This window comes from Pseudorasbora parva, chromosome 5 (genome assembly GCF_024679245.1).
Source record: "Pseudorasbora parva isolate DD20220531a chromosome 5, ASM2467924v1, whole genome shotgun sequence".
Taxonomy (NCBI): domain Eukaryota; kingdom Metazoa; phylum Chordata; class Actinopteri; order Cypriniformes; family Gobionidae; genus Pseudorasbora; species Pseudorasbora parva.
The window spans coordinates 4,193,121-4,206,804 of record NC_090176.1 but is presented as its reverse complement, the minus strand read 5'-3'; the positions used below and the strand labels follow the sequence as shown (position 1 = coordinate 4,206,804).

At 42.8% G+C, this 13,684-nt stretch overlaps 39 non-coding genes across 39 annotated transcripts; all 39 read right to left on the bottom strand.

The window, feature by feature from the left end:
- Positions 1 to 216: 216 nt before the first annotated feature.
- Positions 217 to 289, bottom strand: trnav-cac (transfer RNA valine (anticodon CAC)). The gene has a single exon. It is a non-coding gene; the product is annotated as a tRNA-Val (tRNA).
- Positions 290 to 722: 433 nt separating this feature from the next.
- trnav-cac (transfer RNA valine (anticodon CAC)) lies at positions 723 to 795 on the bottom strand. Its single transcript has one exon. It is a non-coding gene; the product is annotated as a tRNA-Val (tRNA).
- Positions 796 to 918: 123 nt separating this feature from the next.
- Positions 919 to 991, bottom strand: trnav-aac (transfer RNA valine (anticodon AAC)). The gene has a single exon. It is a non-coding gene; the product is annotated as a tRNA-Val (tRNA).
- A 240-nt stretch (positions 992 to 1,231) lies between these two features.
- On the bottom strand, positions 1,232 to 1,304 carry trnav-uac (transfer RNA valine (anticodon UAC)). Its single transcript has one exon. It is a non-coding gene; the product is annotated as a tRNA-Val (tRNA).
- A 118-nt stretch (positions 1,305 to 1,422) lies between these two features.
- trnav-cac (transfer RNA valine (anticodon CAC)) lies at positions 1,423 to 1,495 on the bottom strand. Its single transcript has one exon. It is a non-coding gene; the product is annotated as a tRNA-Val (tRNA).
- Positions 1,496 to 2,124: 629 nt separating this feature from the next.
- trnav-aac (transfer RNA valine (anticodon AAC)) lies at positions 2,125 to 2,197 on the bottom strand. Its single transcript has one exon. It is a non-coding gene; the product is annotated as a tRNA-Val (tRNA).
- Positions 2,198 to 2,438: 241 nt separating this feature from the next.
- trnav-uac (transfer RNA valine (anticodon UAC)) lies at positions 2,439 to 2,511 on the bottom strand. Its single transcript has one exon. It is a non-coding gene; the product is annotated as a tRNA-Val (tRNA).
- Positions 2,512 to 2,743: 232 nt separating this feature from the next.
- trnav-cac (transfer RNA valine (anticodon CAC)) lies at positions 2,744 to 2,816 on the bottom strand. The gene has a single exon. It is a non-coding gene; the product is annotated as a tRNA-Val (tRNA).
- Positions 2,817 to 2,937: 121 nt separating this feature from the next.
- On the bottom strand, positions 2,938 to 3,010 carry trnav-aac (transfer RNA valine (anticodon AAC)). Its single transcript has one exon. It is a non-coding gene; the product is annotated as a tRNA-Val (tRNA).
- Positions 3,011 to 3,249: 239 nt separating this feature from the next.
- On the bottom strand, positions 3,250 to 3,322 carry trnav-cac (transfer RNA valine (anticodon CAC)). The gene has a single exon. It is a non-coding gene; the product is annotated as a tRNA-Val (tRNA).
- A 436-nt stretch (positions 3,323 to 3,758) lies between these two features.
- trnav-uac (transfer RNA valine (anticodon UAC)) lies at positions 3,759 to 3,831 on the bottom strand. Its single transcript has one exon. It is a non-coding gene; the product is annotated as a tRNA-Val (tRNA).
- Positions 3,832 to 4,765: 934 nt separating this feature from the next.
- On the bottom strand, positions 4,766 to 4,838 carry trnav-aac (transfer RNA valine (anticodon AAC)). The gene has a single exon. It is a non-coding gene; the product is annotated as a tRNA-Val (tRNA).
- A 241-nt stretch (positions 4,839 to 5,079) lies between these two features.
- Positions 5,080 to 5,152, bottom strand: trnav-uac (transfer RNA valine (anticodon UAC)). The gene has a single exon. It is a non-coding gene; the product is annotated as a tRNA-Val (tRNA).
- Positions 5,153 to 5,578: 426 nt separating this feature from the next.
- trnav-aac (transfer RNA valine (anticodon AAC)) lies at positions 5,579 to 5,651 on the bottom strand. The gene has a single exon. It is a non-coding gene; the product is annotated as a tRNA-Val (tRNA).
- Positions 5,652 to 5,890: 239 nt separating this feature from the next.
- Positions 5,891 to 5,963, bottom strand: trnav-cac (transfer RNA valine (anticodon CAC)). Its single transcript has one exon. It is a non-coding gene; the product is annotated as a tRNA-Val (tRNA).
- Positions 5,964 to 6,086: 123 nt separating this feature from the next.
- On the bottom strand, positions 6,087 to 6,159 carry trnav-aac (transfer RNA valine (anticodon AAC)). Its single transcript has one exon. It is a non-coding gene; the product is annotated as a tRNA-Val (tRNA).
- Positions 6,160 to 6,400: 241 nt separating this feature from the next.
- Positions 6,401 to 6,473, bottom strand: trnav-uac (transfer RNA valine (anticodon UAC)). Its single transcript has one exon. It is a non-coding gene; the product is annotated as a tRNA-Val (tRNA).
- Positions 6,474 to 6,705: 232 nt separating this feature from the next.
- trnav-cac (transfer RNA valine (anticodon CAC)) lies at positions 6,706 to 6,778 on the bottom strand. Its single transcript has one exon. It is a non-coding gene; the product is annotated as a tRNA-Val (tRNA).
- A 121-nt stretch (positions 6,779 to 6,899) lies between these two features.
- On the bottom strand, positions 6,900 to 6,972 carry trnav-aac (transfer RNA valine (anticodon AAC)). Its single transcript has one exon. It is a non-coding gene; the product is annotated as a tRNA-Val (tRNA).
- Positions 6,973 to 7,211: 239 nt separating this feature from the next.
- On the bottom strand, positions 7,212 to 7,284 carry trnav-cac (transfer RNA valine (anticodon CAC)). Its single transcript has one exon. It is a non-coding gene; the product is annotated as a tRNA-Val (tRNA).
- Positions 7,285 to 7,719: 435 nt separating this feature from the next.
- trnav-uac (transfer RNA valine (anticodon UAC)) lies at positions 7,720 to 7,792 on the bottom strand. The gene has a single exon. It is a non-coding gene; the product is annotated as a tRNA-Val (tRNA).
- A 232-nt stretch (positions 7,793 to 8,024) lies between these two features.
- On the bottom strand, positions 8,025 to 8,097 carry trnav-cac (transfer RNA valine (anticodon CAC)). Its single transcript has one exon. It is a non-coding gene; the product is annotated as a tRNA-Val (tRNA).
- Positions 8,098 to 8,725: 628 nt separating this feature from the next.
- On the bottom strand, positions 8,726 to 8,798 carry trnav-aac (transfer RNA valine (anticodon AAC)). Its single transcript has one exon. It is a non-coding gene; the product is annotated as a tRNA-Val (tRNA).
- Positions 8,799 to 9,039: 241 nt separating this feature from the next.
- On the bottom strand, positions 9,040 to 9,112 carry trnav-uac (transfer RNA valine (anticodon UAC)). The gene has a single exon. It is a non-coding gene; the product is annotated as a tRNA-Val (tRNA).
- A 426-nt stretch (positions 9,113 to 9,538) lies between these two features.
- On the bottom strand, positions 9,539 to 9,611 carry trnav-aac (transfer RNA valine (anticodon AAC)). Its single transcript has one exon. It is a non-coding gene; the product is annotated as a tRNA-Val (tRNA).
- Positions 9,612 to 9,850: 239 nt separating this feature from the next.
- On the bottom strand, positions 9,851 to 9,923 carry trnav-cac (transfer RNA valine (anticodon CAC)). Its single transcript has one exon. It is a non-coding gene; the product is annotated as a tRNA-Val (tRNA).
- Positions 9,924 to 10,046: 123 nt separating this feature from the next.
- On the bottom strand, positions 10,047 to 10,119 carry trnav-aac (transfer RNA valine (anticodon AAC)). Its single transcript has one exon. It is a non-coding gene; the product is annotated as a tRNA-Val (tRNA).
- A 238-nt stretch (positions 10,120 to 10,357) lies between these two features.
- trnav-cac (transfer RNA valine (anticodon CAC)) lies at positions 10,358 to 10,430 on the bottom strand. The gene has a single exon. It is a non-coding gene; the product is annotated as a tRNA-Val (tRNA).
- A 121-nt stretch (positions 10,431 to 10,551) lies between these two features.
- trnav-aac (transfer RNA valine (anticodon AAC)) lies at positions 10,552 to 10,624 on the bottom strand. The gene has a single exon. It is a non-coding gene; the product is annotated as a tRNA-Val (tRNA).
- A 239-nt stretch (positions 10,625 to 10,863) lies between these two features.
- On the bottom strand, positions 10,864 to 10,936 carry trnav-cac (transfer RNA valine (anticodon CAC)). The gene has a single exon. It is a non-coding gene; the product is annotated as a tRNA-Val (tRNA).
- A 436-nt stretch (positions 10,937 to 11,372) lies between these two features.
- trnav-uac (transfer RNA valine (anticodon UAC)) lies at positions 11,373 to 11,445 on the bottom strand. The gene has a single exon. It is a non-coding gene; the product is annotated as a tRNA-Val (tRNA).
- A 232-nt stretch (positions 11,446 to 11,677) lies between these two features.
- On the bottom strand, positions 11,678 to 11,750 carry trnav-cac (transfer RNA valine (anticodon CAC)). The gene has a single exon. It is a non-coding gene; the product is annotated as a tRNA-Val (tRNA).
- A 121-nt stretch (positions 11,751 to 11,871) lies between these two features.
- Positions 11,872 to 11,944, bottom strand: trnav-aac (transfer RNA valine (anticodon AAC)). Its single transcript has one exon. It is a non-coding gene; the product is annotated as a tRNA-Val (tRNA).
- A 239-nt stretch (positions 11,945 to 12,183) lies between these two features.
- trnav-cac (transfer RNA valine (anticodon CAC)) lies at positions 12,184 to 12,256 on the bottom strand. Its single transcript has one exon. It is a non-coding gene; the product is annotated as a tRNA-Val (tRNA).
- Positions 12,257 to 12,379: 123 nt separating this feature from the next.
- trnav-aac (transfer RNA valine (anticodon AAC)) lies at positions 12,380 to 12,452 on the bottom strand. Its single transcript has one exon. It is a non-coding gene; the product is annotated as a tRNA-Val (tRNA).
- A 240-nt stretch (positions 12,453 to 12,692) lies between these two features.
- Positions 12,693 to 12,765, bottom strand: trnav-uac (transfer RNA valine (anticodon UAC)). Its single transcript has one exon. It is a non-coding gene; the product is annotated as a tRNA-Val (tRNA).
- A 232-nt stretch (positions 12,766 to 12,997) lies between these two features.
- On the bottom strand, positions 12,998 to 13,070 carry trnav-cac (transfer RNA valine (anticodon CAC)). The gene has a single exon. It is a non-coding gene; the product is annotated as a tRNA-Val (tRNA).
- Positions 13,071 to 13,191: 121 nt separating this feature from the next.
- Positions 13,192 to 13,264, bottom strand: trnav-aac (transfer RNA valine (anticodon AAC)). The gene has a single exon. It is a non-coding gene; the product is annotated as a tRNA-Val (tRNA).
- Positions 13,265 to 13,503: 239 nt separating this feature from the next.
- trnav-cac (transfer RNA valine (anticodon CAC)) lies at positions 13,504 to 13,576 on the bottom strand. The gene has a single exon. It is a non-coding gene; the product is annotated as a tRNA-Val (tRNA).
- Between the last annotated feature and the right edge of the window lie 108 nt (positions 13,577 to 13,684).

Genomic DNA, 13,684 nt, shown 5'->3' with positions numbered 1-13,684 from the left:
TGGCCTTTTTCCAAGACAGGTTCATCCCATAATCTGCACCGCAAGCAGAGTGTCAGTCTGTGTAGATTCCACAAACAACAGAACAGAGATAATTAACCATTGGAGTCTGGCTTGAGATCCTTAGTATGATTGCCTTCAAATAGCTTTTAGCCTTTGTAGCTGGATATCCACTTACCTTAGAGCCATTTCAGCACATATAGTAAAAATTGCTCAAGTTGTTTCCACCCAGTTTCGAACTGGGGACCTTTCGCGTGTGAGGCGAACGTGATAACCACTACACTATGGAAACCTGTCTTCAGGAAGCAGAAGAAAATCTTCAGACTCACAAATTAAAATGTGTATAATGTAAAAGGGAGATAGATACTCTTGGCGTTGCAAACAATTCATACTTTCTGTCAAAAGTTGGTCGTTGTTTCTGCTCGGTTTCGAACCGAGGACCTTTCGCGTGTTAGGCGAACATGATAACCACTACACTACAGAAACTTCACTTTGGGTTGAGTGGTCTTTTTCCAAGACAGGTTCATCCAATAATATGCACTGCAAGCAGAGTGTCAGTCTGTGTAGATTCCACAAACAACAGGACAGAGCTAATTCATCATGGTAGTCTGACTTGAGGTCCTTAGTATGATTGCCTCAAAATAGCTTGAAATTATAGCCTTTGTAGCATGGAAATCCACTAACCTGAGAGCCATTTCAGCACATATAGTAAAAATTACTCCAGATGTTTCCACCCAGTTTCGAACTGGGGACCTTTCGCGTGTGAGGCGAACGTGATAACCACTACACTATGGAAACCTGTCTAGAGGTAGCATAAGGAAGTCTTGCGAATCACGAATTTTAAAAAACGTATAATGTAAAAGAGAGCTAAATACTCTTAGCGTCGCAAACAATCTATACTTTCTGTCAAAAGCTGACCGCTGTTTCTGCTCGGTTTCGAACCGAGGACCTTTCGCGTGTTAGGCGAACGTGATAACCACTACACTACAGAAACCTCATGGTGAGCTTAATTGCCTTTTTCCAAGACAGGTTCATCCCATAATCTGCCCTGCAATCAGAGTGTTGGTCTGTGTAAATTCCACAAGCAACAGGAAAGTGCTCATTGGGCTTGGTAGTCTGTCTTGAGATCCTTAGCACGATTGCCTTCAACTAGCTTGAAATTGGAGCCTTTGTAGTGTGGAAATGCGCTTGCCGGAGATCCATTTCAGCATGTTTAGTTAAAAAACACTCAATTTGTTTCTGCCCAGTTTCGAACTGGGGACCTTTCGCGTGTAAAGCGAACGTGATAACCACTACACTACAGAAACCTCACAGTGAGTTTAGTGGCCTTTTTCCAAGACAGGTTCATCCCATAATCTGCACCGCAAGCAGAGTGTCAGTCTGTGTAGATTCCACAAACAACAGAACAGAGAGTTCTGCTCAAGTTGTTTCCACCCAGTTTCGAACTGGGGACCTTTCGCGTGTGAGGCGAACGTGATAACCACTACACTATGGAAACCTGTCTTCAGGAAGCAGAAGAAAATCTTCAGACTCACAAATTAAAATGTGTATAATGTAAAAGGGAGATAGATACTCTTGGCGTTGCAAACAATTCATACTTTCTGTCAAAAGTTGGTCGTTGTTTCTGCTCGGTTTCGAACCGAAGACCTTTCGCGTGTTAGGCGAACGTGATAACCACTACACTACAGAAACTTCACTTTGGGTTGAGTGGTCTTTTTCCAAGACAGGTTCATCCAATAATATGCACTGCAAGCAGAGTGTCAGTCTGTGTAGATTCCACAAACAACAGGACAGAGCTAATTCATCATGGTAGTCTGACTTGAGGTCCTTAGTATGATTGCCTCCAAATAGCTTGAAATTATAGCCTTTGTAGCATGGAAATCCACTAACCTGAGAGCCATTTCAGCACATATAGTAAAAATTACTCCAGATGTTTCCACCCAGTTTCGAACTGGGGACCTTTCGCGTGTGAGGCGAACGTGATAACCACTACACTATGGAGACCTGTCTTGAGGTAGCATAAGGAAGTCTTGCGAATCACGAATTTTAAAAAACGTATAATGTAAAAGAGAGCTAAATACTCTTAGCGTCGCAAACAATCTATACTTTCTGTCAAAAGCTGACCGCTGTTTCTGCTCGGTTTCGAACCGAGGACCTTTCGCGTGTTAGGCGAACGTGATAACCACTACACTACAGAAACCTCATGGTGAGCTTAATTGCCTTTTTCCAAGACAGGTTCATCCCATAATCTGCCCTGCAATCAGAGTGTTGGTCTGTGTAAATTCCACAAGCAACAGGAAAGTGCTCATTGGGCTTGGTAGTCTGTCTTGAGATCCTTAGCACGATTGCCTTCAACTAGCTTGAAATTGGAGCCTTTGTAGTGTGGAAATGCGCTTGCCGGAGATCCATTTCAGCATGTTTAGTTAAAAAACACTCAATTATATTTCTGCCCAGTTTCGAACTGGGGTCCTTTCGCGTGTAATGCGAACGTGATAACCACTACACTACAGAAACCTCACAGTGAGTTTAGTGGCCTTTTTCCAAGACAGGTTCATCCCATAATCTGCACCGCAAGCAGAGTGTCAGTCTGTGTAGATTCCACAAACAACAGAACAGAGATAATTCACCATTGGAGTCTGGCTTGAGATCCTTAGTATGATTGCCTTTAAATAGCTTTTAGCCTTTGTAGCTGGATATCCACTTACCTTAGAGCCATTTCAGCACATATAGTAAAAATTGCTCAAGTTGTTTCCACCCAGTTTCGAACTGGGGACCTTTCGCGTGTGAGGCGAACGTGATAACCACTACACTATGGAAACCTGTCTTCAGGAAGCAGAAGAAAATCTTCAGACTCACAAATTAAAATGTGTATAACGTAAAAGGGAGATAGATACTCTTGGCGTTGCAAACAATTCATACTTTCTGTCAAAAGTTGGTCGCTGTTTCTGCTCGGTTTCGAACCGAGGACCTTTCGCGTGTTAGGCGAACGTGATAACCACTACACTACAGAAACTTCACTTTGGGTTGAGTGGTCTTTTTCCAAGACAGGTTCATCCAATAATATGCACTGCAAGCAGAGTGTCAGTCTGTGTAGATTCCACAAACAACAGGACAGAGCTAATTCATCATGGTAGTCTGACTTGAGGTCCTTAGTATGATTGCCTCCAAATAGCTTGAAATTACAGCCTTTGTAGCATGGAAATCCACTAACCTGAGAGCCATTTCAGCACATATAGTAAAAATTACTCAAGATGTTTCCACCCAGTTTCGAACTGGGGACCTTTCGCGTGTGAGGCGAACGTGATAACCACTACACTATGGAAACCTGTCTTGAGGTAGCATAAGGAAGTCTTGCGAATCACGAATTTTAAAAAACGTATAATGTAAAAGAGAGCTAAATACTCTTAGCGTCGCAAACAATCTATACTTTCAGTCAAAAGCTGACTGCTGTTTCTGCTCGGTTTCGAAACGAGGACCTTTCGCGTGTTAGGCGAACGTGATAACCACTACACTACAGAAACCTCATGGTGAGCTTAATTGCCTTTTTCCAAGACAGGTTCATCCCATAATCTGCCCTGCAATCAGAGTGTTGGTCTGTGTAAATTCCACAAGCAACAGGAAAGTGCTCATTGGGCTTGGTAGTCTGTCTTGAGATCCTTAGCACGATTGCCTTCAACTAGCTTGAAATTGGAGCCTTTGTAGTGTGGAAATGCGCTTGCCGGAGATCCATTTCAGCATGTTTAGTTAAAAAACACTCAATTTGTTTCTGCCCAGTTTCGAACTGGGGACCTTTCGCGTGTAAAGCGAACGTGATAACCACTACACTACAGAAACCTCACAGTGAGTTTAGTGGCCTTTTTCCAAGACAGGTTCATCCCATAATCTGCACCGCAAGCAGAGTGTCAGTCTGTGTAGATTCCACAAACAACAGAACAGAGATAATTCACCATTGGAGTCTGGCTTGAGATCCTTAGTATGATTGCCTTCAAATAGCTTTTAGCCTTTGTAGCTGGATATCCACTTACCTTAGAGCCATTTCAGCACATATAGTAAAAATTGCTCAAGTTGTTTCCACCCAGTTTCGAACTGGGGACCTTTCGCGTGTGAGGCAAACGTGATAACCACTACACTATGGAAACCTGTCTTCAGGAAGCAGAAGAAAATCTTCAGACTCACAAATTAAAATGTGTATAATGTAAAAGGGAGATAGATACTCTTGGCGTTGCAAACAATTCATACTTTCTGTCAAAAGTTGGTCGTTGTTTCTGCTCGGTTTCGAACCGAAGACCTTTCGCGTGTTAGGCGAACGTGATAACCACTACACTACAGAAACTTCACTTTGGGTTGAGTGGTCTTTTTCCAAGACAGGTTCATCCAATAATATGCACTGCAAGCAGAGTGTCAGTCTGTGTAGATTCCACAAACAACAGGACAGAGCTAATTCATCATGGTAGTCTGACTTGAGGTCCTTAGTATGATTGCCTCCAACTAGCTTGAAATTATAGCCTTTGTAGCATGGAAATCCACTAACCTGAGAGCCATTTCAGCACATATAGTAAAAATTACTCCAGATGTTTCCACCCAGTTTCGAACTGGGGACGTTTCGCGTGTGAGGCGAACGTGATAACCACTACACTATGGAGACCTGTCTTGAGGTAGCATAAGGAAGTCTTGCGAATCACGAATTTTAAAAAACGTATAATGTAAAAGAGAGCTAAATACTCTTAGCGTCGCAAACAATCTATACTTTCTGTCAAAAGCTGACCGCTGTTTCTGCTCGGTTTCGAACCGAGGACCTTTCGCGTGTTAGGCGAACGTGATAACCACTACACTACAGAAACCTCATGGTGAGCTTAATTGCCTTTTTCCAAGACAGGTTCATCCCATAATCTGCCCTGCAATCAGAGTGTTGGTCTGTGTAAATTCCACAAGCAACAGGAAAGTGCTCATTGGGCTTGGTAGTCTGTCTTGAGATCCTTAGCACGATTGCCTTCAACTAGCTTGAAATTGGAGCCTTTGTAGTGTGGAAATGCGCTTGCCGGAGATCCATTTCAGCATGTTTAGTTAAAAAACACTCAATTATATTTCTGCCCAGTTTCGAACTGGGGACCTTTCGCGTGTAATGCGAACGTGATAACCACTACACTACAGAAACCTCACAGTGAGTTTAGTGGCCTTTTTCCAAGACAGGTTCATCCCATAATCTGCACCGCAAGCAGAGTGTCAGTCTGTGTAGATTCCACAAACAACAGAACAGAGATAATTCACCATTGGAGTCTGGCTTGAGATCCTTAGTATGATTGCCTTCAAATAGCTTTTAGCCTTTGTAGCTGGATATCCACTTACCTTAGAGCCATTTCAGCACATATAGTAAAAATTGCTCAAGTTGTTTCCACCCAGTTTCGAACTGCGGACCTTTCGCGTGTGAGGCGAACGTGATAACCACTACACTATGGAAACCTGTCTTCAGGAAGCAGAAGAAAATCTTCAGACTCACAAATTAAAATGTGTATAATGTAAAAGGGAGATAGATACTCTTGGCGTTGCAAACAATTCATACTTTCTGTCAAAAGTTGGTCGTTGTTTCTGCTCGGTTTCGAACCGAGGACCTTTCGCGTGTTAGGCGAACGTGATAACCACTACACTACAGAAACTTCACTTTGGGTTGAGTGGTCTTTTTCCAAGACAGGTTCATCCAATAATATGCACTGCAAGCAGAGTGTCAGTCTGTGTAGATTCCACAAACAACAGGACAGAGCTAATTCATCATGGTAGTCTGACTTGAGGTCCTTTGTATGATTGCCTCCAAATAGCTTGAAATTATAGCCTTTGTAGCATGGAAATCCACTAACCTGAGAGCCATTTCAGCACATATAGTAAAAATTACTCCAGATGTTTCCACCCAGTTTCGAACTGGGGACCTTTCGCGTGTGAGGCGAACGTGATAACCACTACACTATGGAAACCTGTCTTGAGGTAGCATAAGGAAGTCTTGCGAATCACGAATTTTAAAAAACGTATAATGTAAAAGAGAGCTAAATACTCTTAGCGTCGCAAACAATCTATACTTTCTGTCAAAAGCTGACCGCTGTTTCTGCTCGGTTTCGAACCGAGGACCTTTCGCGTGTTAGGCGAACGTGATAACCACTACACTACAGAAACCTCATGGTGAGCTTAATTGCCTTTTTCCAAGACAGGTTCATCCCATAATCTGCCCTGCAATCAGAGTGTTGGTCTGTGTAAATTCCACAAGCAACAGGAAAGTGCTCATTGGGCTTGGTAGTCTGTCTTGAGATCCTTAGCACGATTGCCTTCAACTAGCTTGAAATTGGAGCCTTTGTAGTGTGGAAATGCGCTTGCCGGAGATCCATTTCAGCATGTTTAGTTAAAAAACACTCAATTATATTTCTGCCCAGTTTCGAACTGGGGTCCTTTCGCGTGTAATGCGAACGTGATAACCACTACACTACAGAAACCTCACAGTGAGTTTAGTGGCCTTTTTCCAAGACAGGTTCATCCCATAATCTGCACCGCAAGCAGAGTGTCAGTCTGTGTAGATTCCACAAACAACAGAACAGAGATAATTCACCATTGGAGTCTGGCTTGAGATCCTTAGTATGATTGCCTTTAAATAGCTTTTAGCCTTTGTAGCTGGATATCCACTTACCTTAGAGCCATTTCAGCACATATAGTAAAAATTGCTCATGTTGTTTCCACCCAGTTTCGAACTGGGGACCTTTCGCGTGTGAGGCGAACGTGATAACCACTACACTATGGAAACCTGTCTTCAGGAAGCAGAAGAAAATCTTCAGACTCACAAATTAAAATGTGTATAACGTAAAAGGGAGATAGATACTCTTGGCGTTGCAAACAATTCATACTTTCTGTCAAAAGTTGGTCGCTGTTTCTGCTCGGTTTCGAACCGAGGACCTTTCGCGTGTTAGGCGAACGTGATAACCACTACACTACAGAAACTTCACTTTGGGTTGAGTGGTCTTTTTCCAAGACAGGTTCATCCAATAATATGCACTGCAAGCAGAGTGTCAGTCTGTGTAGATTCCACAAACAACAGGACAGAGCTAATTCATCATGGTAGTCTGACTTGAGGTCCTTAGTATGATTGCCTCCAAATAGCTTGAAATTACAGCCTTTGTAGCATGGAAATCCACTAACCTGAGAGCCATTTCAGCACATATAGTAAAAATTACTCAAGATGTTTCCACCCAGTTTCGAACTGGGGACCTTTCGCGTGTGAGGCGAACGTGATAACCACTACACTATGGAAACCTGTCTTGAGGTAGCATAAGGAAGTCTTGCGAATCACGAATTTTAAAAAACGTATAATGTAAAAGAGAGCTAAATACTCTTAGCGTCGCAAACAATCTATACTTTCAGTCAAAGCTGACCGCTGTTTCTGCTCGGTTTCGAAACGAGGACCTTTCGCGTGTTAGGCGAACGTGATAACCACTACACTACAGAAACCTCATGGTGAGCTTAATTGCCTTTTTCCAAGACAGGTTCATCCCATAATCTGCCCTGCAATCAGAGTGTTGGTCTGGGTAAATTCCACAAGCAACAGGAAAGTGCGAATTGGGCTTGGTAGTCTGTCTTGAGATCCTTAGCACGATTGCCTTCAACTAGCTTGAAATTGGAGCCTTTGTAGTGTGGAAATGCGCTTGCCGGAGATCCATTTCAGCATGTTTAGTTAAAAAACACTCAATTTGTTTCTGCCCAGTTTCGAACTGGGGACCTTTCGCGTGTAAAGCGAACGTGATAACCACTACACTACAGAAACCTCACAGTGAGTTTAGTGGCCTTTTTCCAAGACAGGTTCATCCCATAATCTGCACCGCAAGCAGAGTGTCAGTCTGTGTAGATCCCACAAACAACAGAACAGAGATAATTCACCATTGGAGTCTGGCTTGAGATCCTTAGTATGATTGCCTTCAAATAGCTTTTAGCCTTTGTAGCTGGATATCCACTTACCTTAGAGCCATTTCAGCACATATAGTAAAAATTGCTCAAGTTGTTTCCACCCAGTTTCGAACTGGGGACCTTTCGCGTGTGAGGCGAACGTGATAACCACTACACTATGGAAACCTGTCTTCAGGAAGCAGAAGAAAATCTTCAGACTCACAAATTAAAATGTGTATAATGTAAAAGGGAGATAGATACTCTTGGCGTTGCAAACAATTCATACTTTCTGTCAAAAGTTGGTCGTTGTTTCTGCTCGGTTTCGAACCGAAGACCTTTCGCGTGTTAGGCGAACGTGATAACCACTACACTACAGAAACTTCACTTTGGGTTGAGTGGTCTTTTTCCAAGACAGGTTCATCCAATAATATGCACTGCAAGCAGAGTGTCAGTCTGTGTAGATTCCACAAACAACAGGACAGAGCTAATTCATCATGGTAGTCTGACTTGAGGTCCTTAGTATGATTGCCTCCAAATAGCTTGAAATTATAGCCTTTGTAGCATGGAAATCCACTAACCTGAGAGCCATTTCAGCACATATAGTAAAAATTACTCCAGATGTTTCCACCCAGTTTCGAACTGGGGACCTTTCGCGTGTGAGGCGAACGTGATAACCACTACACTATGGAGACCTGTCTTGAGTTGCATAAGGAAGTCTTGCTAATCACGAATTTTAAAAAACGTATAATGTAAAAGAGAGCTAAATACTCTTAGCGTCGCAAACAATCTATACTTTCTGTCAAAAGCTGACCGCTGTTTCTGCTCGGTTTCGAACCGAGGACCTTTCGCGTGTTAGGCGAACGTGATAACCACTACACTACAGAAACCTCATGGTGAGCTTAATTGCCTTTTTCCAAGACAGGTTCATCCCATAATCTGCCCTGCAATCAGAGTGTTGGTCTGTGTAAATTCCACAAGCAACAGGAAAGTGCTCATTGGGCTTGGTAGTCTGTCTTGAGATCCTTAGCACGATTGCCTTCAACTAGCTTGAAATTGGAGCCTTTGTAGTGTGGAAATGCGCTTGCCGGAGATCCATTTCAGCATGTTTAGTTAAAAAACACTCAATTATATTTCTGCCCAGTTTCGAACTGGGGACCTTTCGCGTGTAAAGCGAACGTGATAACCACTACACTACAGAAACCTCACAGTGAGTTTAGTGGCCTTTTTCCAAGACAGGTTCATCCCATAATCTGCACCGCAAGCAGAGTGTCAGTCTGTGTAGATTCCACAAACAACAGAACAGAGATAATTCACCATTGGAGTCTGGCTTGAGATCCTTAGTATGATTGCCTTCAAATAGCTTTTAGCCTTTGTAGCTGGATATCCACTTACCTTAGAGCCATTTCAGCACATATAGTAAAAATTGCTCAAGTTGTTTCCACCCAGTTTCGAACTGCGGACCTTTCGCGTGTGAGGCGAACGTGATAACCACTACACTATGGAAACCTGTCTTCAGGAAGCAGAAGAAAATCTTCAGACTCACAAATTAAAATGTGTATAATGTAAAAGGGAGATAGATACTCTTGGCGTTGCAAACAATTCATACTTTCTGTCAAAAGTTGGTCGTTGTTTCTGCTCGGTTTCGAACCGAGGACCTTTCGCGTGTTAGGCGAACGTGATAACCACTACACTACAGAAACTTCACTTTGGGTTGAGTGGTCTTTTTCCAAGACAGGTTCATCCAATAATATGCACTGCAAGCAGAGTGTCAGTCTGTGTAGATTCCACAAACAACAGGACAGAGCTAATTCATCATGGTAGTCTGACTTGAGGTCCTTTGTATGATTGCCTCCAAATAGCTTGAAATTATAGCCTTTGTAGCATGGAAATCCACTAACCTGAGAGCCATTTCAGCACATATAGTAAAAATTACTCCAGATGTTTCCACCCAGTTTCGAACTGGGGACCTTTCGCGTGTGAGGCGAACGTGATAACCACTACACTATGGAAACCTGTCTTGAGGTAGCATAAGGAAGTCTTGCGAATCACGAATTTTAAAAAACGTATAATGTAAAAGAGAGCTAAATACTCTTAGCGTCGCAAACAATCTATACTTTCTGTCAAAAGCTGACCGCTGTTTCTGCTCGGTTTCGAACCGAGGACCTTTCGCGTGTTAGGCGAACGTGATAACCACTACACTACAGAAACCTCATGGTGAGCTTAATTGCCTTTTTCCAAGACAGGTTCATCCCATAATCTGCCCTGCAATCAGAGTGTTGGTCTGTGTAAATTCCACAAGCAACAGGAAAGTGCGAATTGGGCTTGGTAGTCTGTCTTGAGATCCTTAGCACGATTGCCTTCAACTAGCTTGAAATTGGAGCCTTTGTAGCTGGATATCCACTTACCTTAGAGCCATTTCAGCACATATAGTAAAAATTGCTCAAGTTGTTTCCACCCAGTTTCGAACTGGGGACCTTTCGCGTGTGAGGCGAACGTGATAACCACTACACTATGGAAACCTGTCTTCAGGAAGCAGAAGAAAATCTTCAGACTCACAAATTAAAATGTGTATAATGTAAAAGGGAGATAGATACTCTTGGCGTTGCAAACAATTCATACTTTCTGTCAAAAGTTGGTCGCTGTTTCTGCTCGGGTTCGAACCGAGGACCTTTCGCGTGTTAGGCGAACGTGATAACCACTACACTACAGAAACTTCACTTTGGGTTGAGTGGTCTTTTTCCAAGACAGGTTCATCCAATAATATGCACTGCAAGCAGAGTGTCAGTCTGTGTAGATTCCACAAACAACAGGACAGAGCTAATTCATCATGGTAGTCTGACTTGAGGTCCTTAGTATGATTGCCTCCAAATAGCTTGAAATTACAGCCTTTGTAGCATGGAAATCCACTAACCTGAGAGCCATTTCAGCACATATAGTAAAAATTACTCAAGATGTTTCCACCCAGTTTCGAACTGGGGACCTTTCGCGTGTGAGGCGAACGTGATAACCACTACACTATGGAAACCTGTCTTGAGGTAGCATAAGGAAGTCTTGCGAATCACGAATTTTAAAAAACGTATAATGTAAAAGAGAGCTAAATACTCTTAGCGTCGCAAACAATCTATACTTTCTGTCAAAAGCTGACCGCTGTTTCTGCTCGGTTTCAAAACGAGGACCTTTCGCGTGTTAGGCGAACGTGATAACCACTACACTACAGAAACCTCATGGTGAGCTTAATTGCCTTTTTCCAAGACAGGTTCATCCCATAATCTGCCCTGCAATCAGAGTGTTGGTCTGTGTAAATTCCACAAGCAACAGGAAAGTGCTCATTGGGCTTTGTAGTCTGTCTTGAGATCCTTAGCACGATTGCCTTCAACTAGCTTGAAATTGGAGCCTTTGTAGTGTGGAAATGCGCTTGCCGGAGATCCATTTCAGCATGTTTAGTTAAAAAACACTCAATTTGTTTCTGCCCAGTTTCGAACTGGGGACCTTTCGCATGTAAAGCGAACGTGATAACCACTACACTACAGAAACCTCACAGTGAGTTTAGTGGCCTTTTTCCAAGACAGGTTCATCCCATAATCTGCACCGCAAGCAGAGTGTCAGTCTGTGTAGATTCCACAAACAACAGAACAGAGATAATTCACCATTGGAGTCTGGCTTGAGATCCTTAGTATGATTGCCTTCAAATAGCTTTTAGCCTTTGTAGCTGGATATCCACTTACCTTAGAGCCATTTCAGCAAATATAGTAAAAAATCCTCAAGTTGTTTCCACCCAGTTTCGAACTGGGGACCTTTCGCGTGTGAGGCGAACGTGATAACCACTACACTATGGAAACCTGTCTTCAGGAAGCAGAAGAAAATCTTCAGACTCACAAATTAAAATGTGTATAATGTAAAAGGGAGATAGATACTCTTGGCGTTGCAAACAATTCATACTTTCTGTCAAAAGTTGGGCGCTGTTTCTGCTCGGTTTCGAACCGAGGACCTTTCGCGTGTTAGGCGAACGTGATAACCACTACACTACAGAAACTTCACTTTGGGTTGAGTGGTCTTTTTCCAAGACAGGTTCATCCAATAATATGCACTGCAAGCAGAGTGTCAGTCTGTGTAGATTCCACAAACAACAGGACAGAGCTAATTCATCATGGTAGTCTGACTTGAGGTCCTTAGTATGATTGCCTCCAAATAGCTTGAAATTACAGCCTTTGTAGCATGGAAATCCACTAACCTGAGAGCCATTTCAGCACATATAGTAAAAATTACTCAAGTTGTTTCCACCCAGTTTCGAACTGGGGACCTTTCGCGTGTGAGGCGAACGTGATAACCACTACACTATGGAAACCTGTCTTGAGGTAGCATAAGGAAGTCTTGCGAATCACGAATTTTAAAAAACGTATAATGTAAAAGAGAGCTAAATACTCTTAGCGTCGCAAACAATCTATACTTTCTGTCAAAAGCTGACCGCTGTTTCTGCTCGGTTTCGAACCGAGGACCTTTCGCGTGTTAGGCGAACGTGATAACCACTACACTACAGAAACCTCATGGCGAGCTTAATTGCCTTTTTCCAAGACAGGTTCATCCCATAATCTGCCCTGCAATCAGAGTGTTGGTCTGTGTAAATTCCACAAGCAACAGGAAAGTGCTCATTGGGCTTGGTAGTCTGTCTTGAAATCCTTAGCACGATTGCCTTCAACTAGCTTGAAATTGGAGCCTTTGTAGTGTGGAAATGCGCTTGCCGGAGATCCATTTCAGCATGTTTAGTTAAAAAACACTCAATTTGTTTCTGCCCAGTTTCGAACTGGGGACCTTTCGCGTGTAAAGCGAACGTGATAACCACTACACTACAGAAACCTCACAGTGAGTTTAGTGGCCTTTTTCCAAGACAGGTTCATCCCACAATCTGCACCGCAAGCAGAGTGTCAGTCTGTGTAGATTCCACAAACAACAGAACAGAGATAATTCACCATTGGAGTCTGGCTTGAGATCCTTAGTATGATTGCCTTCAAATAGCTTTTAGCCTTTGTAGCTGGATATCCACTTACCTTAGAGCCATTTCAGCAAATATAGTAAAAAATCCTCAAGTTGTTTCCACCCAGTTTCGAACTGGGGACCTTTCGCGTGTGAGGCGAACGTGATAACCACTACACTATGGAAACCTGTCTTCAGGAAGCAGAAGAAAATCTTCAGACTCACAAATTAAAATGTGTATAATGTAAAAGGGAGATAGATACTCTTGGCGTTGCAAACAATTCATACTTTCTGTCAAAAGTTGGGCGCTGTTTCTGCTCGGTTTCGAACCGAGGACCTTTCGCGTGTTAGGCGAACGTGATAACCACTACACTACAGAAACTTCACTTTGGGTTGAGTGGTCTTTTTCCAAGACAGGTTCATCCAATAATATGCACTGCAAGCAGAGTGTCAGTCTGTGTAGATTCCACAAACAACAGGACAGAGCTAATTCATCATGGTAGTCTGACTTGAGGTCCTTAGTATGATTGCCTCCAAATAGCTTGAAATTACAGCCTTTGTAGCATGGAAATCCACTAACCTGAGAGCCATTTCAGCACATATAGTAAAAATTACTCAAGTTGTTTCCACCCAGTTTCGAACTGGGGACCTTTCGCGTGTGAGGCGAACGTGATAACCACTACACTATGGAAACCTGTCTTGAGGTAGCATAAGGAAGTCTTGCGAATCACGAATTTTAAAAAACGTATAATGTAAAAGAGAGCTAAATACTCTTAGCGTCGCAAACAATCTATACTTTCTG